At 41.0% G+C, this 22,937-nt stretch overlaps 1 long non-coding RNA gene across 4 annotated transcripts in view; it reads left to right on the top strand.

The window, feature by feature from the left end:
- LOC116964500 overlaps nt 1-22,937 on the top strand; it is a 192,193-nt gene that overhangs the window by 83,977 nt on the left and 85,279 nt on the right. The gene's annotated exons all lie outside the window — the stretch shown is intronic.

The raw sequence follows: 22,937 nt of genomic DNA, 5'->3' as shown, positions 1-22,937 counted from the left end.
GAGTTTTTTGGTGGCAGGGGAGGGGGCTATCAGGGCGGCCCCCTGTCAGAAGCTTCTCGAAGCTCCCCCAGCTCCAAGCCAGCTCCACTTCTGTTTGGGAAATTGAGCCAATCGGCTGCGCCTCTGTGATAACGTATTTAAGAAGGGACGTGGTGACGGGCAGGGGGACTGGTGAGGAGGAGTTGCTGCAGCTGCATGAACACCAAGGTCAGTGGAGGAGCGGAGGAAGGAAGGAGGGGGGAGGTGTGCCAGAGCAGAGACCCCCCTGTATCCTGTGGGGAGACGGCAGGGCGGCCCCCCCTGCCACCCATAGAGATCTACAGTGGAGCAGACATTGATTTATGGCCTGTTTCTCCTGCTCGGATGATCAAGGTGCTGTGCCCGAAGAAGGCCGGGGTCTCATGGGAAAAGGCAGCCCCGCTGCTGTAATTCAGTGCTGGGAGGATTGCAGCATGCGAGGGAGTCCCACGCTGGAGCAGCTCGGGAAGGGCTGCAGCCGTGGGAGGGAATCCAGTCGGAGAAGGTTAGTGACCCAATGACGGAGCAGTGTGGGGAACGCTGCGGCCCGTGGGAGGAATTCATGTCGGAGAAAGTTTGTGGAGGACTGTCTCCTGTGAGAGGGGGACCACGATGGAGCAGGGGGAACAAGGTCCAGAAACTCCCCTCACCGAAGATAAAGAAAGTGGCAGCACTGACTGCACCCCCCATTCCCTGCCCCTGCACCGCTGGGGGAGGAGGTAGAGATATCGGGAGCAGAGCTGAGCTCGGGAAGAAGGGAGGGGTGGGGGGAAGGTGTTCTCAAGATGGGGCAATGCTTCTCACTGTCCTACTCTGTTACGTGTTGTTAGTGTCTGTAATAAATGTATGTTCTTTTTTTCCTTCCCCTAACGAGTCTGCCTTTTGCTCGTGATCATAAAAGGGGGATTTTTCCCCATCCCAGTCCTATCTTGAACCCCAAGCCTGGCTCTCTGTCCCTTCTCATTGCCGGAGGGGAAGGGAGAGAGAGCTGCTGCATTGTGGTTGGCTGCCAACCAGGCCTAAACCACGACAGTTTGCCTTGGTATATTCACTCTTACATACTTCCTGATTTTGCTGTTATGGCTACTGGGACTGGTATTAGGACAGACCCCTTCTGAGCAGTTTTCCAGTCTACTTCATTAGTTTTAGTCTCTTTATTTCATATTTTCACAGATTTTAAGAGTTCCTTTCCAAGCTATCAGTAAGATGTCATCATCAACAGCTGTTATTTACGTATGTACAAAACAACTGCATTAATCGGTACACGTGGTGCCGTGGTGTAGAGTATAGTCTGAGGAGCTAGGCAGAGTGAAATCCACACCCTGATTTATCTGACTTGGTATGGTACCAAGCACAGCACTGCGCAGATAAAACATGCTTATTTCCTCTGTCCCCAATTTACTGGGGCAACATAAATGCTGAAGATGCCACTCTACAGCATCTCAGTATGGTATTTCTCCACAGCTGCTACTGCAGTGCAGGAGAATGGGTTAGCTACCAGATGAATCCAACCCTCCGCTGTAGTGACATTGCTTTCACTGATGAGCTTGCCAACAAGCAAAAGGGTGTTAGCCCTACCTTGGAAGGACTTCAACATGTGCAGGGCGATGTAGCAATGCTTGGTTTTCAATTTCCTAAAGGTATTCCTGCTCTTTTTTCCTTACAAGCAAGTGTCTTATCCTTATTCCAGTGTGAAGGCTTCAAATTCACTGTAATTAATGCAGGTTTGATCTAGGGTAAATGTTACCATAGTCAGCTCCAGTCGTTCCTATTTCCATTTGCCCATCTGGGAGTTCAGAAAAGTCATTTGACTGCCTTGTTCAGTTTGGCTTTATCTAAACTGGCATTTTAAATTATGATCTACCTTTAGCTATACAGAGCTTTTAATGACTCTGTCATAAATGGTGCTGTAGGAATTTATAGACCCTCAGTGCTGTCTGTGGGAAAGCCTGAAATAAGTGAGTTGGTCTTTTGAGGCAGCTGCGACATGATGCAACAAGAGCGGTTCCTTTTAAGTACAAAGCAACACTTGTGTTTGTATCATTTACATGCTTATTTTGGCTTATTGACATTTCTAGGAGATGATGCCAGGAAATATTGTTACCTTTTCATATTCAAGGGGATGTTTGGTGTTTGGGGCTCACGTAGTTTTAAAATGTGGGTCTGAATTACCACGAGGTGGCAGTGTGTAAGGTGCGAAGTATATGTTGATTTTACCACTTTTCCTTTTATTTTGTTACCAGACCAGGTGACAGTTGGACTTAAGTGATCGTTGTAAGTCCTTTACAACTGGAACTATTCTATTCTACGTTTTCTAGTAAATATAGATGTTAAAAAGTTATGTGTGGATCCTGAAGAATTTATGTTTTTGCAAAGGATACTTTGTTATGCACTGATAGTATATGCTCAAGTCAATCTATGAAGCAAGTTTGTATACTGCTTTGAGAAGGACTGCAATCCTTTATGTAAGGATCAGAAAAGGGTTTTAGAAACAGTGACCATACTGTTTCCATTTCTTCCTATACTAACCCTCCACTTTCTGAAGTACAAAAAAGCACAAAGAGACTGTGCTGTCTTAAATGGCAATGTTTGAGAAATATAGGACATTCCTCTGTCCATGTGTGTGTACACACATACTGAGCAAACAGATACAAGACAGCCAGCAGAAAGAAACTATGCTGGTGTTTGTTTCCAAAACATTTTCACTGGGATGGTTAAAAGAGCCTTCACCAATGTCTGGGAAAACCATGTGCGTCTCCGGTGAGGGACAGTTAGTAGGTAACCAGGAACCATGAACACCAAATGACAACCAGCTTTGCCAATAAGAGGTACTTCTTTCCTCCTTTCTTAATAAATGTTTATGCTTTTGAATAGTTTTACAATGACAGTAGGAAAAATTGTGTCAAAAGCAGTGGCTTAATCTACATATAACATGGTCATAGACAGTGTGAATTAATACTCTCCAAGGTTAGTCAAAACACAGTATGCTGGGAAGAAATTGTTATTGCTGCAAAACTTGTACAAAACAATTCTTTATGGCAAAATTTCTGAGTCTGCATGCTCAGAAAGTAAGTAAAGCTGTAACAATGAGCAGAGCTTAAAAGAATCCTGTAGTTCTTCATGAGCAGATACCATCCAGAAGGCTTCACATGTCTCTGTTTTCAGTAGTGCACAAAGTCTCTATACATAATGTCCACAGAAAAGACCCTGGATATAACCCTTGGCAAAGAATAAGTTACTTTCAGTCGCAGTGCTCTTCAGCTAGAAGCCATATACAGATGAGCTTCATGCTTGGTCCTGTGGGAGGAATATAATCATATTCTGTCTCTGGTCAAACTGGGCACTGGTCTTCTAATCACAGAAAGCTTCCCCACAATTTTAGCAATGTTTTTTGACTTGGTGAGGGACCCTCAAGGTAAATAAAGGTGAGATGCAGCTTGTAGCATTTCTGCAGTGTGCTTTCACATGTGATATAGACCTAAACTGTAGTATCCTTTGGTGGTTTGGATTGAGTTTTTTTCTGTTTGTTTCTGTTCTGAGGTATAGTTTCAGGTTTTAAAACCTCTACAAAAATTAGAGTCTTTTTAGATCCTCATAGTGAAATAGGTAGCATTGGGCTGTTTGGATAATGAAAGTGACAGTGTTTTGAGGAGCTTTGTGGCATTGCACTGTAATATATTTGCATTTATCATGTCATATTATTTCATATTATTGTCTTTAGGAAGTCTGAGAACCTGCCCTAGGAGGTTATTTGACTGAATACTGGTGTGTTGGCTATAAATCTTGCATAAGAGGCCATTTGTCTGTTTGTGTGTGGTTGTCCTGGGTTGAGTGAGTGGTGGAGTTTTTTGGTAGCAGGGGAGGGGGCTATCGGGGCGGCCCCCTGGGAGAAGCTTCTCGAAGCTCCCCCAGCTCCACGTCAGCTCCACTTCTGTTTGGGAAATTGAGCCAATCGGCTGCGCCTCTGCGATAACGTATTTAAGAAGGGACGTGGTGACGGGCAGGGGGACTGGTGAGGAGGAGTTGCTGCAGCTGCATGAACACCAAGGTCAGTGGAGGAGCGGAGGAAGAAAGGAGGGGGGAGGTGTGCCGGAGCAGAGACCCCCCTGTATCTTGTGGGGAGACAGCAGGGCGGCCCCCCCTGCCACCCATAGAGATCTACGGTGGAGCAGACATTGATTTATGGCCTGTTTCTCCTGCTCGGATGATCAAGGTGCTGTGCCCGAAGAAGGCCGGGGTCTCATGGGAAAAGGCAGTCCCGCTGCTGTAATTCAGTGCTGGGAGGATTGCAGCATGCGGGGGAGTCCCACGCCGGAGCAGCTCGGGAAGGGCTGCAGCCGTGGGAGGGAATCCAGTCGGAGGAAGTTAGTGACCCATGACGGAGCAGTGTGGGGAACGCTGCGGCCCGTGGGAGGAATTCATGTCGGAGAAAGTTTGTGGAGGACTGTCTCCTGTGAGAGGGGGACCACGATGGAGCAGGGGGAACAAGGTCCAGAAACTCCCCTCACCGAAGATAAAGAAAGTAGCAGCACTGACTGCACCCCCCATTCCCTGCCCCTGCACCCCTGGGGGAGGAGGTAGAGATATCGGGAGCAGAACTGAGCCCGGGAAGAAGGGAGGGGTGGGGGGAAGGTGTTCTCAAGATGGGGCAATGCTTCTCACTGTCCTACTCTGTTACGTGTTGTTAGTGTCTGTAATAAATGTATGTTCTTTTTTTCTTCCCCTAATGATTCTGCCTTTTGCTCGTGATCATAAAAGGGGGATTTTTCCCCATCCCAGTCCTATCTTGAACCCCAAGCCTGGCTCTCTGTCCCTCCTTATTGACAGAAGAGAAGGGAGAGAGAGTGGCTGCGTGGTGGTTGGCTGCCAACCAAGCTCAAACCACGATAGTGGTGGCTCTTCAATTCATGCTGTTGAAGAGAGACAATCTCATTTAAGCATCTGAGTGTTGCCATATTTGTGAAAAGCTTTTTCATACCAAGTACCATGTTTAGCAAAACTGAGCAAAATTCTGCTCAGCTTCATAGATTTTTCTTCAGATCTATCCATAATTTTTCAAATAGTTTCTTCTCCTATATTCAAGGGCCTTCAGCACTTTTGCACTGTATGCATCTCCTCCTTGGCCCCAAAGCTCTTTTTGTTTATTTACCATTCATCCCACTGTCTGACAAATGAATGATCCTACTGTAAGGTTCCAGAGCAGAGTTAAGAGCAGTCTTCCTCACTGCTACAGAGAAAAGCATGAACTGGGTTCTTTTAATTTCCTGAACAAGCACAGAAGGAGAATTCTGCAAACAAGTTAAGTTGCAATTTGCTTGTTTGCTCAAGATCAGATTTATTCAAAAAGGTGCCTGCTCTTTGGGGACTGGAAAAAGTTGGTTTTGAGATGCATTTTGAAGAAGGTAAGCATTTTTTTTCAGATTATTCCCAGCATAATATGCCAAGGGGATTACAGTGCATTTGTTATTTCCTAAAAAAAAAAAAAAAAAAAAAAAATCAGTGAACTGAAACATTCCCTCTAGACTATAATATTTATTTCAATATTCTGTCAATAAATATAACAAGGTTAGTTTTCTGTCAGGTTAGTTGGAAGAATCATTTGAGGGAAGTTCTATTTGGTAAGCTCAATCGCAAAAAGCAATCTGTAAGAAAAAATTCCCATGTTATTCTTGAAAGAAACGTGGGGATCTGAGCAGTTGTCCCAGAACAAGTATTTCTGTCTCTGCCCCAGAATTCTTTTGCTGGCACCTGAAGGCCTATTTGCTAGCCTTTCTTCTCTCTTACATCCAAATGCCAAAGGAGGGGAAATGAAAGCACATGGGAAGTCTGAGACAATGTTTGAAGTACTAGTGTAGCATTCCGAATAAGCACGTCTGTTCCTGGTTAATAGGAAATCCCTATTCACTTCATTTGTGCGTTAACCAAACCATAATCCCGCTGCGTTTCAGAACCTAATATGTAAAATCTTGACAATAGCACTTCTCAGTTTCAGTGGTCCTCTCAAAGACAGTTTGATAGAAGTAATGCAAAACTCATAATGCAGTTTCACCATTTATTTGTAACATTGGAGAAGAGAACCAGGCTTGCCTGTCCTGCTAGAATAATCTTTCCTTGACATTACCACCTCCTGTTGAATATGCCAGAGGCAACGTTCTCACTGACTTCTTTGCTGCAAGCTTGCCTCTACTTTTATCAAGGATGAGACAGTGTTTATGACAGCACAGTATGCATTTGAAAGTAATCTCATGGCTCCTGTGCAGGTGTATTATCAATTTGGCCCAGAAATTGTGAGATTTGTCATCAGTTGGCATGCAGGACTGGGGAAAGTAAAGCCAGAATGAAAACAAACACAAAATATTTTAAAATTAAAATGAGAAACAAAACTGGGGATTCTACATCCAGTCATATTATAACACAGTCAAATCCTACATTCCATGTTTCTTATTAAGTGTATTTTCAGCTCAAAATAGTTTGGGGGACAAGGAAAGATCTATGTAACATAATTTCCCTTATAAGGATAGTCTCTCAGTTATTATCACTGATTGGTCTTCTCATCACAGAAAGCTTCCTCACAATTTTAGCAATACCAAGGCCATAAATACAAGGCCAGGCTGAATGGGGCTTTGAGCAATGTGGTCTAGTGGAAGGTGTCTTTACCCATGGCAGAAGGGTTGGAACAAGATGGTCTTTAAGGTCCCTTGCAACCCAAACCAGTCTGTGATTCTATGATTTCTGTGTATATCTGTTGTAAGTTATTGTTATAGGCATAACTACAAGTTGCATGTTTCCAACCTGTCTGTGTTATATTTTACAATCCAGCTTTTGATAGGAGCCTGCCCTCCATACAGTTTGTTTTTACAGTACTCTAAGGAATATGAGGAAGGTACCTGATTGCTTGCAGGTGGAAGTAGTAGAATTAAAGCCCCATAAACATGTGGAAAAAACCCACCAAAAAAACCTTGTAAATTATGAAATATCTTGTCAACCAGGTTGAGCCTAACCTACTACACAGAATGGTGGTGGCTAAAAGGAAACCGTTTCTGCAGTAGAATAATGATGTCCTGTGAAAAAGAGGGAAGAAAGCCTCAAATGACTACTGCTGAGCTTAACATTTAATTAACTGGTGTCACTGTTCTTAAGTCTCTTGACTTGACACCAGTGCATTTCTGCATATTTCAGCCTTTTTTTCCAGTCATACCAGATGCTTGTTTTAAGCTGGTTTCTTGATTTCTACTGCAGAATCACAGTACATGCACTTAAATGTGGGATGCTGCAGTATTAAAGCATTTGCAAAATGGCTGTACTAGTACTGAAGTCATCATCTGTCTGTTAATCTATGTGCAATAGAGAGCAAACTAAATTAATTTGATACCTTCTTTATGCATTTAAGTAGCATGGATGAGACTAATTGACTTGAAGTTTTGCACAAGCATTTTTTTATTTGTATGTGCATACATTCTAATTCCTGGTGCAACCATGCAAACTTTGTGCAGGTATAGTGTGAATGAGAGGGTGAGCTGAAGCTGCACTCTGCCTATTAACAGATAAAGCAACAGCAAATACATTTTGAGTTAGAAGAGCCCTTACCGGATCATTTGAGAGCCAGTTCTAATCAATTTAATTCTTTCAGACTTTGTTTTTTAATCTTCCAAATTAATCTTTGTAACTTTGTGAAGCAAAAAAAAACCACAGTGAAAATAGAAGTTGTGTTACCACAGTCAGAATAAAGCACCTGAAAAAAATTTGTTTGAGGTAGCGTTGTATATCTGCCATGAGGGAAACATGAATATAGTCCCCTTCCTTCATTCAGCTAGATCAATGCAATGCACTGACAAGGACTCACTCTTGTGGGAGCAGCTGGTCAAAATTGCTTTTATGATATGTTCTGGAACAGTGAGTAGGGAGGTACTAGAAGCAGCCCAAAGGTGCCAGGGAATGATACAAAGGCTGAATGTAAAAGAAATTTCTGTGCTTATATATGGTCACCAAAGTGGAGCTGAAAAAAAAAAAAAAGAAGGTAGAGTTAGTAAAGCAAAAGCTAATAAAGATAAAAACAGAGCTAGGTAATACCAGTTTTCCCTTCAGAATGTAGTCAGAGATTTTGGGGTGAATCCTCTTAATATAGCAGCGTTAACATTAATGGAGAGTCTTGAGTGTTTTTTGCTAGAGAGTTGGATGTAAAACGTTATTGCTTAAAATGCCAGACAACTTGATAACTACACAAACTATGAGTAGCTTGTGTGATTGTTTTTTTTTTTTTCAGATTGCTACTGGTATTTAGAAAGAAGAGGGAGGAGGAGAAAGACACTGGGATCCAAAAATAAATGGTTTTGGTCACTGCAGAACTGTGGTCTAAATGTTTCTCCTAATTTCTCCATAGTCGTGGAGGCATCACAGTTGCCTATGGTTTTTTTGAAATACAGGTTTTTATCCTTTGGTTACCCTTCCAGGACAGTACTGTGATAGGACAGGGAACAGAGGACACGAGCTAGCTTTTGTTTATGGAGGTTATGAATCTGTCCTTATTTCTTACATTTTGTAAGCTTTAGAACCTAGTTTGGAAGTTTATTGAGCTGAGACAAGTAAATGAGGCTCTCCCAGCATCAGCTAGGACATCATCTCTTGAAGTCTCACATGATAAAGGGAACGTAGTACTCTTCAAAGATATGATGGTGGGAGATGGCAGATGGTTCCCCAGCAATAATTTTCCAAATTGTTTATTAACAACAAAGGCAGCAGGAAAATTGAAGCATGTGACACAGCTATACAGAAGAGGACCTGCACCATGTCCACTGATGGGCAGGATTCATCCTGCAGTACAACCATGCCTGTAGACGTTCCATTGGCTGTTATATTGCATGAACGAGTGGGGGTCTGGAATGCAGCTGGAAGCTGGGCTGTGAAGAGGGACAGGCAGCCAAGGCAGTTGCCAGGGCCATGGAAAGTCCTGGGAATGCCACAGAGCAGGCAATTGGGTTTGTCAGGCAGCACCTGGAATACTGTGTCCGGTTCTGGTGCCCACAATTCAAAAAAGACATGGACAGACTGAAGAGGGTCCATAAAGATGATCAAAGTCTGGAGAATGTGCCCTGTGAGGAAAGATTCAAAGGGTTAGGCCTTTTCAACCTAAGGGTTAGGAGGACCTCATCACAGTATTCCAATATTTAAGCAGCAGCTACAAAGAGGATGGAGGCTGTCTCTTCGCAAGGAGCCACATGGAGAAGACAAGGGGCAACAGGTACAAGTTGCACTGGGAGAGGTTTCATCTCGATACAAGAAAAATTTTTTACAGTGAGAACAGTTAATCACTGTAACAACCTCCCCAGGGATGTGATGGAGTCCCCATCACTGAAGGTTCTCCAGGTACAATTGGACAGGGTGTCAGGTTATCTCATCTAGCCTTCCTTCCCCACAAAGGTTGGACAAGATGGTCTTTCAAGGTTTCTTCCAACATGAGCTGTTCTATGATTCTATGATTTTCTCAACAATTTAGTCTTCTGTGTTAGTAGATTTCTTCTAGATGCTGACGTCCAAAGCTACTGCTGCCTTTTGTCAGTGGCCACTTACCGTGTGAGAAGATGTGCAGAATTGTCTGTTAGAAGTGAGACAACATTTAGCCGTTCTTTTCAGTTCACCATTTAGAGCAGAAAAAGATCTTTACAATTTATACATCCAAGCTAATAATAGGCAAATTGCCTTTTCTGTTCTGGTCTGATAGTTGAATTGTTTTTTCCAAAAATGATGATAACTCTTTAAAATTTCTTCTCCACTAACCTAAGAATATGATTCACAGTGGCAGAAAAAAGAGAAACAATTTTCATAAGGTCATGATCTTGTGGTCTGCAGAGAACTAAGAGGTCACAACTCATACAAACTGACTTGACTAGACAATTCAGGGAGACAGTATGGAGTAATCACAGCAGGGAAAATATTATTTAACTCTCCATTTTAGGTTAACCGTAATGTTTGACAAAGACCACCAATGAAGCAGTGTGATAGTGAATATTTGATGTTGTTCTCCATTATTCCTCCATAGGCAGATAAAATTTTGAAATTAAATAATTAAGCCTGGTCTATCAGTGCTGTGTTATATTTTCTATGTATGCACAATCAGTTACACGTTCAGGAAGGGAGTGAAAATAGAGCTTAAAACCAGTAGAAACAAAACTCTCTTAAAAGCACAGTGTGGCTTTTCATATGTTAGCATTTTCCAGCACATTAGAGATTGCAATCATGATATTTCTAGGTTGCTTGTGAGTCAAGTTAGAGGATCTTCCTTTATGCCTCCACGTGCAGTGTGAATGATGAGGTGACATCTTTGAATATTTTACTAATATGTTAATTAAATTGTAACTTTGGTTTAACTGAATACTGAAACTTGTAGTTTTCTTAGAAGCTGGTGTTCCAACAACTGCAGATATATTTAGCAGAAATGTGTTAACTCTGTATTTGCCAATGCCGTTAAAGATAATACAAAACAAATTTATGCAGGTATCCTATGCTACAGCATATAAGTGATTTTTCCACTGTAACAAAAGGTAAAAGCCTATTCATTGAAGTGTAGCTAGAAATTATTTCTAATTGATATGAAAGAATCCTTAAATATGTATACTGCTTTTAACATTTTGGGCTTAAATTACAGTTAATACTTGCCATAAAAGAGGCAACAGGAGAAATACTAAAATTCAGAATACTTGAACACTTAATGCTGTCTAGATTTCCAGTCATAACATCATCTCCAGTGGTTTTACTGTCAAAAATAAAACAACTAGGAAGTTGTTTATACCAACACAAAATGACAAAGTTTTTGATAAATAACTCTAGCATTCCTTAGTGGAATGCTCTCCAGGTTTTTGTGTGAAGCGGTAGGCTTAATTTCAGCGTAGGCAGGTATGAGCCTGCAGCAGTGTAGGGCATCTCCCTGTCCTCACTGCAGGGATGCTTTCCATTGCTTGCTGGAAAGGTGGTTTTGGTGCTGCTCTGCATCACAGTCTGAGGGTATTCATGCAAGGGGCATTGCCCAGTAGGCTGCTATCAGGTGTATAGCACCAAGTCTGAGAAAGGCTCTTGGCTCTGCCCCATTTTGTTCTCTCTGTCTATTCAGTCTGATTGGGTTTCCTCTTTCACAAATGTTTTGCATACTGCTTGTATGTTTTGCCAAAATACAGCAAGTTTTAAAGTTAGGTAAGCATTCATTCAGCAGTCGGAAATAGATGAATATGCAGAGTCATATACTTCAAATTTCTTTCTTCTAATCTTTTTTGCATGAAACATGGTAATAAGAACATCATTGCTTATTGCCCCAGGCAGCAACTAGTCATGCTAGTTTCTTGAATTAATGCTTAGTTGTTGCACAGAAAAAGTATATAGGCTTAGGGTTCAAGTAACAGTATGATTATCTCCTTGAGATAGTTGGACCTGCCACTACCATTAACTAATCATCTCATCTACCAGTGTTGTAAAGAGAAGGGTCAGGTGATGCCTGGATTCATAAATGCTAAAAGACTGGTTGTGATTGAAGATGTGGACAGAGGCAGACGTCTAAGAAGGATGTAAGGCTTAGCTCACCTGTCTGAGTTGGTGTCAAGTTGTCTTTCTCTTTCAAGTCTAAGCATGTTTTTCAGAAAAGGGGTGTAACATTTGTGTGAGCTTTCTTGATGTGTTGAGCCATGTGGTTGGCTTACATACTTTGTGAATGGTTGCAGGATCTCCTCCCCTGTTTATGAGAAGGCCTGCCACACTTCCCTTGCATGGTAAGCACAGCACAGCTCAGACCATGCTCTCTGTTCCTTTTAGCCAGGGCCATGCAGTCAGGCAAGGGGAGAAGGTTCGTTCAGTGGAGCAACTATGTCCAAGCCTGCACTGGCTCGGAGTTGTTGCGGTGTGGAACCAGAGCAGGCTGGCAGTCCCACGATATTGGGAGAAAGTGCCAACAATGCTGTTCTGAGGGACTGATGTCTGAAGCTTGGCTTTTGCAGTCAGATACACAAGTGTGACCCCTGGAAATTTACTGTTCTTGGATTACTGCAGTCTCGCACACCTAGTATAATCCAACTTTGCACTGTAGAAACTACCCTTCACCCCTCCCCAAGGCTCAGCAGCACTCGCAGCAGTAGTAAAATGTGTGCCTTCACAGGTCAAACTGTATTGCCAGTGATAGGCCTCAAGAAGGTTCCCCATTCCTGGAGCGTTATGAGGGTCCCAAAGGTATCTCCAGTGTGTTTCACTGCTTTATATTTAGGTTGTTGGAGCTAACAGAGCCATTATATGGCAACAAACTAGCACATGCCCCAGGGAAACAAGGAGTTCTTGTTTTTTTTAATATCATTCATCTCTGGAGTGTCTATCAGTGATGCATGATATGACAAAAGTCTCATCCTTAGATACTAGCCTCTTACCACAGAATAAATTAGCAAGAGCAGAAAATTCCCCTCCCTTGACCTTCCACAAAGTATGGCTACTTTGGCTTGTCTGTGACAGTTTGCAGCATAGTGCTTGGCTTGGCCTAGGTCTGAGATGCTGCTGTCCCATGTGGGAAGTGAGAAGCAAGTGTGTATGGAGAGAGAACAGACCCGATGTTGTTATTCCACGTTTGCTTCTTCATCTTCTATTTTTACAGTTGAACATTAATGAACAGTGATACCTGGGATTTTCAGCTCTTTAATTACAGGTGAGATATTCGTGGTTACTGTTGTTGCTCCCCTGTGGTTTTAGTTGTACTGTCAGGTTTCTCTCTAGATCGTTAAATTCTCATTTTCATTAATGCTTTATTTCAGCACAACCTACTCCTTATAACTTCAAGATCTATCCAGTTACCCTAATTCAAAGGATAAATGGCTAGGAGAGGGTAGTAAAACAGCATCAGTTACACTTTAGCAAATCCATGGGTTGCGTTATCAAATCATAGAGTCTTCATGGCACTTGGCTCCAACTCGTCACTTCACAATTGTGAACAGGACTGTCAGGACAGGTTTTTTGCATATACTTCATAAATTTGGTTTTACAGAGGCATCAGTTGAAAATACCAAGTTAAGCAACAAGATACAGAAAAAGAATGAACGACACTGCTGGAAATACAATGAAACTTAGAAATTTCTAAAGGAATAATCACTCAGAAGCTATACAAACATCCACATGCTTAAATGCTTGGAGACCTACATCAATCAAAATGTGCTTTCCTGTGCAGCTTTCTGAACATTTCCATAGTGTTTTTGCACAAATTCTAATTTTGTGTGATTGCTTCTGCTTTCCATTCAGTGTCATCTAGTCACTGTGAAATAGATTGAAGGGAGATGAACATTTCATCAAAAATTAATGAACTTGATTTTGCATTTAAGATTTGTGTACATATTGAGGATTTGGCTGGTGGTTTCCTGTCTTATGATTTAAAATGGCTTACTTTGGTAAGGGACACTCTCGAGTGATGCTCACTGGCACTGGTAGTTTCTGCAAAAACAAAGTATCTGCATGTGAAACTTACTTCCTATGTGGAAGAGTCAGGCAGGATTGAAGATGCAACTGGAATCCCCAAGGAAGAAGACACTGAAATAAACCTGTGTCTTTTTTATAAGGCTTTCCTGTAGTATCAGTGTTCTGTCAGGCTGAATCTGAATGATCTGTGTTTCAGTGGCCTTTCAACTACAGTGTATATGTTTGTGGCCAAGAAGTTCAGCACTGCTCTGAAGAGCACAGTTCTCCAACAGGATTTTCAGAATACAGGAACCTATTTGTTTTCTGTTCAGAACAACGATGCACAGAACTTACCTCATCTTGCTCTAGTGGCCACGGCTGCCTGTTAGGCTATGGTTTTGCACTCAGCTGATGCAGTCCCTATACAAAATGCTTAGCTCTACGTATTCCCCAGAATATCTATAGCTAGAAGATATATGCACATTCACTACACATACACAGTAGTAACATTTTAAAGGGGTATAAAATATTAGATATTAGGGAGAAAATAGAGAAGAAAACAGAAAGAATAATTATGCCAGTAGAAGAATCAACATGTGGTACCCCCATCTTGAATGCTGTATTTAGTCTCAAAAAGAATATGGAGAAAACCAGAAAAGATTCAGAGAGATTTGACATGATTGATCAGAGACACAGACAGCCTTCATACAGGATGGTGATAAAGAATTACTTGCTTGCAAAAGGCGGGAGAGGCAATGCTAGAGACTCTCAAAACTCATGCGTGATGTTGTGACTAGTGAAATGTTATTCATTGTTTCTTGGGATACTAGAACTGGAGTCACCTAATAACATTTTCGTCCATAAATGGTTTGTTTGGATTTTTTAATTAATCATGAATTAATTGGATATTAGAGATAACAGAAGTGTGAATATGATCAAAAAGGGATTGAAACAGACAGGAAATATAGGTCCTTTCGCAGGTGTTGGCATGTTCCATACACTGCCTCTGACTCTGAAAGGCCCTTCAAAATATTGATGGACAAAAGTTAAGACAGGATGCCATAGGGAGGATTCTGCCATGAATGCCTTGTCTTTGATTCTGCACCAGGTATCTGTATCTAAGACAGGACACAGGCCTTCAGCCTGACACAAAACTGCCGTTCTTGTTTTCTGTTTAAGAGTCTTTCCTCTGTTCATCTCAGAGCTGTATGTATGTAGGCAGAAACAAAAGGATTCTTTTTTACAAATTTTCTATTTCAGAGAAGATTTTCAACTGACTCTTTCCAGCATTTGTCTATATCACCCCTCTGGTTATGTTTATCTGTAGTTTTGTCTTAATTGCTATCATGCCCCCTTATATAGCAAAGGAAATATAAAATTAAGAGATATCCATAACCATTAGTAAATGAAGGTCAGTTGCTAGGTTTCAGAGTAACCTGTGGAATGCTAACTGTGATCCATACCCTTGTGTAGTGATAGGCAACTTACCAAGTGTGCTAGCTGCCAGCATTTGTCAGGTGAGTTTTTATCTATGCATCTTCACAAAGAACACATGCAGAGTCATGAAACTGCTGAAGCTGCTCCCCATCTTGCTGCTTGTGTGTGCAGCTCTCACAATGTTTCCTTGCATGCAATGCGATTTGCCCACTGCTTCTCCTGCCCCCTCTCCCAACAACTGCTGCTGCTGTGTTTCCTCCAGTGGCTTAGTTAAGCTGGGGCATAAGCACCTCACCTCCCTGCTGCAGACAGCCGAGCTGGGGTGAAACTGGCTCCCTCCTGTTAGGCTGCTGGAAGGAAAGATAAAAGCTGCTGCCTGCATGTCTTCGGGCAGAGCACCAGTAGGCCTATTTCGTTCCTAAGGATTTACATAAAGCTGGTATTTACAGTGTTTTGTCAGGCCAGCAAAATTGCCTATGGACTATGTGCCTTTCCCCCCCCCCCCCCCCTTCGGAATTCCACAAAAAAACATAGCCTGTATTATATATCATTATCTTGCTGTAAAGCAAACAATCCATCATATTGCACAGCAAGCCTGTAAAAAACTGATGGTAATCTGTTTGCTCTAAGATTTTCCTCTTTAGCCTGAAGACTCTGTATATTAAGAAGTAATTCTAAGTGGAATCCTCCGTATTTAAGAATTCTATGATACTTGAGTTCTTTTTCTCATAAGCATGAGCTATGTGTACATGCAATGTGAGCCTGCTCTGTTGTTTGCTCTCACAGAGCTAGTTTTAAGCAAATGCATCTTTTGTTCGCGTAAGTCTATAATAAAGGGTGGCCACCGCATGAAAGCTGATCTCAGAACTCCAGTAAGAAAAAAAACCTCCCATAATTCCAAGATGTATTTCTGTGGTTTTAAAAGAATGCTGTTGAAGCTGTACTTGGAACAGAGTAGCTGAATCTTATTTATAGCTCTGTTCCGTCTGGTTCATTTCCTCTTACGTCCCTACAGAATGATATGAATGAAAATGACACTATTGACTATGTGGGTAACAGTAAAAGAGCTTATAGAAATAAGATTTTTTATTGTTTCAAGAGTAAGGGAATCAAAAGCCTGAGAATTACGATCTCGGAGAATAGGAGAAGGATCAGGCTGTGCTAGCTGAAGAGGTCCCACTGGTGGATCTTCTGAGTTTTGGGGGTTTTTTTGGTTTTAAGCACAACTTCACAAGCTACAAATTCACATAAATGGGGTGAACATTGAGAAAGACTTATGTGGGCATAGAAACTCCATGTCATAACTGTAATTCTTGGTTTCATTTGCAGCCAAATAGCAAGACAGAATTAATTTCTACAGTGTACACTTTTTAAAATTAATATTATTTAAAAGTATTCTTAATTTTTTCATTTGTTTGGTGTTTTCCAAATAAGCAAATAAACCACAGAACACTCAAACATAAATCAACACAAAGCCAGCAAAAGTCACTAGCCTTAATACATCTGAAAAGGGGAGGCATTGCAGACTGCAGACAGCTAGAAATACAAAAGTAGAAAAATGAAAACTTAGGAGTATTTCCCAAAAACACTACTGTAGAATATGGTATTTTGGAAAGCACTATAACTTGAGAACTAAACCAGGCAAATTTTTATGTTTTTAATTCCCTCAGAAGCCAGACTATGCTAATTTTTGTCTATAAACAAAGAAAACATGGTGCCTTCTTCAGCTTACTCCGTGCGTTTAAAAGTGAACAGTCAAGACAGCAGATAAGTTGTTATGAAGATGTGCTGGAGAGGTGCCAGCATGTCATCTGGAAGAGTTCCCTGAAGTCAGACCGTGATCTAAAGGCTGCAAAGCTTCTTGCAGTAAGGATGGTGGGCACCTTGTCATGAAAACATGTGCAACTGGCCACACTGAGAATTGCTCACATACAGCGCTCTTACTATAAGCATTATTCTTGTTCCATATTCATGTCTGATACCTCTACAGCAAGAAACTGGCATTGATTTCAGAGAGAGTCCCACACTTGGAGGTCTTCAGGTTATCATCCTGAATACACCATTTCAACTTTAAAAGCATTTACTATTTTAAAGGGGATTCTCTTTGGACAGATGGCTGTTTTCTGGCCTAGACACCACTGACAAATGGTGACAGATAGGAAGACTTATATTAGAGGTAAGCAAACAGTATGACATCTTTAGGGTAATTTGAAGTGAAAATATTCAGACCATTTGTAATAACTTACAGGTAAAACTATACACAAGTATATTATTAGCAAGATTGCATTCAGTATTAATCACACAGAACAAGTACGTATAGCTATCATGTTGCTCCTGCCCTGGCGTTTAATGACATTTTGATGTACATAACTTATGAACAACAAATGTGTAAAAGAAAATCGTCATCATCAATATATAGAAGAGGAATTATCATAGTGATATGTATGTGGCAAATAAAGAAGGGAACTGGAATTCTCAGAGAATGCAACTACGCAGATAAAATATTGTCAAATAACATGAAAATTTCAGCTGGTTTGCTTATGATAAAGAAAATTTTTATGGATGCTAGGGAGTTCTATCAGACAGGCTTAATTTCTGGCAGTGCTTGTGAGACAGTGATAAAGAGAATTGAAACCTCTGAAATATGAGAGTATTTTTCTCACTGTTTGTGCAACACCTTGGCCTAACAGCTTTATGTCATGCACTCCATATTTACTGAAATGTAATGTAAATGGCTTAAATTTAGCTGAATGCTTCACTACTTTACACTGGTGTTAAATTAATGAAACTAAAAATGAAGCTAGAAATGTTAATCAGTAGCCCAGGCTGACATGCAATGCCTTGGCATGGGATGCCAAGCATAGGTCTGAAACTAGTATCACTAAACAAAGCCAGTTCTGGGATCTCGGCATTCACACTGACTGGAGCCCGGAGTCTGTGGATCTTGATTACACCCAGCAGGGTATCCTTCTGAGTGATGAGAGAGGAAAAAAAATCTGAGGTCTGTCTCTTCAACATACTGTTACTGCTGTGAAGGTGGACGGAAAGCTAGGTTTGTACTCATTTTTCTTTTCTGCGCAAGAAAACTTCGCTTGCTGCCATCTTTCTATTTGTGCGTTCCCATTCAGCAGTTTATAGTGAAGATTTGCATTCTTTAAGATGCCTTACAGAGTGTTTCTTTCCTGTTAACTAATAGTTGGTTTTACTTTAAAGTTCATAGCTGGCATGTGGTTAGTCCCCACTGAGAAATAGCCACTTTGCTAAACACAAACAATGAATTGAGCAATGAGTTATCAGAGAGTAGGAGATGTTCTGATCTTTACATGCATATGCATAAGAAATGTAGTGCAGCAATATTAGATGTTACGTTGCTAAAATAAATTAGTGTCTATAAAGGACTGGACAGTCAGATAAACTTGGTGTTGCATTTATGTCAGTTTGAGGACTTTTATTATTTTATTTTCACTTTGCTTTTTTAAGAAACAAAAATTAAATTATATTTATATTACTGCATAAATTTCTTGACTTTTAGAGTACATGTTTGTCAGAGGAAGATTTTGACTGTTGTCATACTTTGCTCAAATACTAGCTGGAAGTTTCATCATGTAAGTTAAGAGACAAAAAAGATCTATTAAGTAGTTCAGCTTATTCCCTGGGGACCAGTTCAGGATCATTCTTCACAGTACTGTTCTGTGCAGAACTTTGTCCAGATTCGTTTCTTGTATCTTGGGTTAGAGCTCCTGCCTTGTATCATGACACTGAAAAGTTAACCAACTGAATCTCATATAATTCTTGCTCTTGCACAGGAGATCAGAACACAAGTGGATGTGTGCATATGGTTGAATTTAGCAGCAATAAATGAGTCTGGGATCACAGCATTCAGTCTGACTTAAGTTGCAAGTTTATGGATCTTGATTACAACCAGCAGGGAATCCTTCAGCAATGAAAGAAAAAATATTCAGCAGCCTGTTTCTCCACTGTGTCTGTTGAACACACTTTACTGATTTCGAATTAGATGTGTGCAAGTTCTGGGAGTCAGGTTCCTTGTAAAGATGCCAGAGTCCTAGGGAAGTAAAAAGGGAAAAATAATACTAACATTACTGTGACTACAGCCTTGCTTTCCTCGACAGCTTCTTTCCTTCCCCTTGTTTTGTGTCCTGTCTCAATTGGTACTGGTGTTACTGTACTAATAAGGTCATGAGCACTATGCAAGGTTGAGGCTGTCTTTGTGCTGACACTGTGTTATTGTTATAGTTTTATTCTTGTCAGGGTATCTAAGTTTCAGAGCACAGGAGTGATATATCATGTGCTGTAGCCATCATGGCTTTAAAGAAGGCAGTTTGTAGCTTAGTAGACTACAGAAACTACACTAACATTGCTGTAATCCCCACCAAAGTCAGTTTATGTCAGAGTTAGAAGTGAGGTCTGTAACACAGCATCTTAGAAGTGATTAATTCCAGAGAGTGGAAGACATCTACAGAAATGTTGGAACCTCTTTTCTTTTTTTGTGAATGACCACAGCACAGTTGTTTGGGATTATATTATATTATATCATTATACTTACATATTCATAGGGCCTGTGTACCTGTGATAGAAATTAAATGGTTTATTCTTACTGAAGTAGTATATGGCTGAATGTGTTGTGAAGTTATTTTATCATGTGTAGCAATTACAGTATGAATACAATTACAAGTTACATACGTGTTACTCCAGTTTTAAATGCAATTACTTAATACCTGAAATTATGGTTGCTATAAAACAAACAAACAAACAAACAAAAACAAACAAACAAACAAACAAAAAAACCCACAAACTTAGCTGTATATTCACCCACAGAAGAGCTGTGTTACTAATTCCTGTTTCTTATCTTCCTTCATTAGCTCCATAGGTAGTACAAATGTCCACAGCACTCTTAATTACAAAGCTCAGAAACGGGCAGATGCACTTAATTTTGAGCCACTGGTTTTCTAGAAATGGTCAACTTCATTGGAACATACACAACAAGCACCAACCTCAACATTTAATGAGAAGTTGAATGGAAAAGGGGTAACACAACCCCCATTTTTAAAAAGGGAAATAAAGATGACCTGGGGAACTGCAGGCCAGTCAAGCAGGTCTCATTTTGGGCAAAATGATAAAAAGTCAGCAAGTTTTGGCACCTGATTTTTTAAAGTGGAATGGAGTGACTTTGGGAATTAGTATGAAATGAAGACAGACACCTTTCTGAAAGTAACATTGATAACTTCGTCTGGGCTATCACTAGCAAACTGCTGGATGAGCCATGCAAATACTATATGAAAGAAAAAACTGATGATCAAGGGCAAGGTGGAGGAGCTGATGATCAGATTAGGGGAAAAGACAGATAAAATTACATCTGCCAAAGGTAGGCAGCCATTTATAATCATTTTATGCATTCGGAAGGAACCTTGAGAAAATGCACACCTGTCTGAAGATTTGGCAAAGCTAGCATTGTCCTCTGTGTCCAAATAACCAATGATTTCTAGCTTGTTTCAGAAAATGATCTTGCCTAACATGCTTCACGGCTGGTTGCCAATCTCTCCTGAGAAGGCTAAGCCTGTCAGATCTGCGAGGGTTAATAAAAACTAGGACCAAAACCAAAACAACCCCAAACCTCTAACGCAAAAACCCAAACTTTTTAGAAGAATTCCAGAATGGTAAATTGGTCTTTCAGGTGTTTCTTAACAGAGATGTCACTGGCAAAATTCTGCTTCTCAAGAAGTGTACAGACTGTAACAAAATGCACACCACAGTGAAAAATCATAGAACAGTAAGATCTAGACTACTTTAAGTAGACAATATGTATTGCATGGGACAATAAGCCACCAGGAGCAGGTTGAATAGTTTGGCATAATGGCCTCTTACTGGTTTCCTGTATGATTTGTGTATTTCCTACTTAAACTGTAGTCTCTGAAGTAGGGAACTCTATTCAGCATGCCTGTAGTGGTGGAGATGTCAGCACTCAAGGATAGTTCTTTGTAGTGTGGGAAAATTTTATTTTGTGTATAACAGAAAGAAACATAGGAGACATGAGCAAATGCACACCATACTGCAGACTGGACACCTTTTCCAGGTGGTTTTTAATCATTTATTTTCAGATATTTTAAGGATAGAGTACTTTGGAGAGCACAGTTTCTGGGACTGACACTGAGTGGTCCTACACATTCAGGTGTATGTGGGACTTTCCTGATTACTGCTTTTGTCTCAAAACAGGCATCCCATAGGGAACGGTCCTCAGAAAACCATCTCTATGTCTATCTTCTGCCATTCCTCTGGACATCTGTTTTATTCTCTTCCCTTCAATTGTCTGTACCTAAACCCTGTGTACCCCCTGCTTTGCAGTTATTTGCTCTGTGCTGATCCTTCTCACCTGCCTGTTCTCAGGCAGCACCCTGCAATTGTTTCCTCTGTTGTGATGAGCAGAACAGGAAGTTTTCTGTACCCTGCACAGCCTAGGACCTGGGAGAAGCTCTGTAGGCTGCTCAGCCGTTCTTCACACATCTGTCATGTGCTACGTGAGAAGAACAAGAGGTAACACCTTCAATGAACCATCTCATGTATATATTTTAGTTTGATCTAAGAAGAGAGTTGAAGTCTGTTGCCTGATGCTGGTGCTTAATAAAGTGAGCTGATGGATGCTTGGGACAATCTGTGTTGCACCCAGAGCTGGATACCAAGGATACTTATTTGCAGCTCCTTTGAAAAGTTACTAAAAGGAGCTTGGCTGGATTTATGAATAGCTTGGCTGCTGATCACAGTTCTGGGTCAAAATGATGCTGACAGAAATTACCAAAAGCTAATCCCATTCCTTGCTTCTCCTATCTTTGGACCTTCTCTGCCTGTCTAAGCACCTGTCAGAACAGCATCTAGCACTGTGCCTGAGTTGAGCCCTGCCTCTAAAGATGACTGAATCTGAAGCACATTTACACTAGTAAATCTATAGAAAATGAGCATTGCAAAGGGGTCACTGCTTTGTTGTTATTCTCCTTCCCTCCCAATCTATTTTTGACTGGGAGAGCAGAGGAAAGTAATTTCTTAGTGTTCACCTGCAACACTCAAGATAAAAATCTTACGCGCTCCCAGCTTCTCTGTGACATGCCAGGAATGCTGGAAGTAGGCTTGAGAGAAGGCCAACTGACCCCAGGCAGGCAAGCAAAATACACATTTTCTAGCTCTGCTCTACATACCAAAATATTCCCCAAATTCATCTAACATTTCCTGCTGAAGAGTTGGCAGACATGCTTCTCAGAGAGGGAGACTGTGGTACTCATATATATTCAGGGTGCTCTGGAGTTAGTAAGAGGCATCTTGTCAGAAGATTTGCTAGGTTTTACCATGAGGGAGTGGGTTTCTTGTGCACTGCTCCCAAACCCAACCACCAGTTACAGCTTGGAATCTGCTGAGGTGTAACAGTGAAGAGGAACTGATCATGAGTCTCACTGTACAGCACTGCAAATGCTGTGGATTACAGGAAGGCTTTTTCCACTGCAGACAAATGTAAGAAAGGACAGACTTAGACCTTCTATAAAAGTGAGTGTCAGGTTTTTACCAGATGTTTTGACCAACTTGAAGCTAATTACGTCATTATTTTCCTTTCCACTCATGCAAATAACAGTATGTAGTATTGCTAGGACTTTCTTCTCTGGTTTAGGGTATGATATAAAAGAATATTTTAAGAATTGTATAGTATATGACTTTCTTATTTTAAAACCATCTTTGCATCTAAATGGTACACCACATCCAATGAGGTAGATACTTGGGCTGATGCAAACAATTTTTCAGGAACAGGACAGGTGGAAACTTTTCACATTCAGAGATCTCAGAGTTCTCCATAGGTAATATGTTAAAGAAAGAGGTGCTGAAAGGCTAGGAAGGCTTTCTTTTACAGATCAGAAACATGTAATTCACTGCTTCACTAAGAAAGAGATGGAATTTTTTTTTCCTCCTTGTGGTTCTTAGCAGTCTTTTTGTGAGAGTTAATAAGTCTCTGTGTGTATGTCTGTGCATGCATGTGTGTGTGTGCCATATTGCTGGTGCTCAGATTGCCCCTTTTC

The sequence above is a fragment of the Tyto alba genome, unplaced genomic scaffold, assembly GCF_018691265.1.
Source record: "Tyto alba isolate M040663 unplaced genomic scaffold, T.alba_DEE_v4.0 Super-Scaffold_20, whole genome shotgun sequence".
Lineage (NCBI taxonomy): Eukaryota > Metazoa > Chordata > Aves > Strigiformes > Tytonidae > Tyto > Tyto alba.
This window is presented reverse-complemented; position numbering and strand designations above follow the sequence as displayed.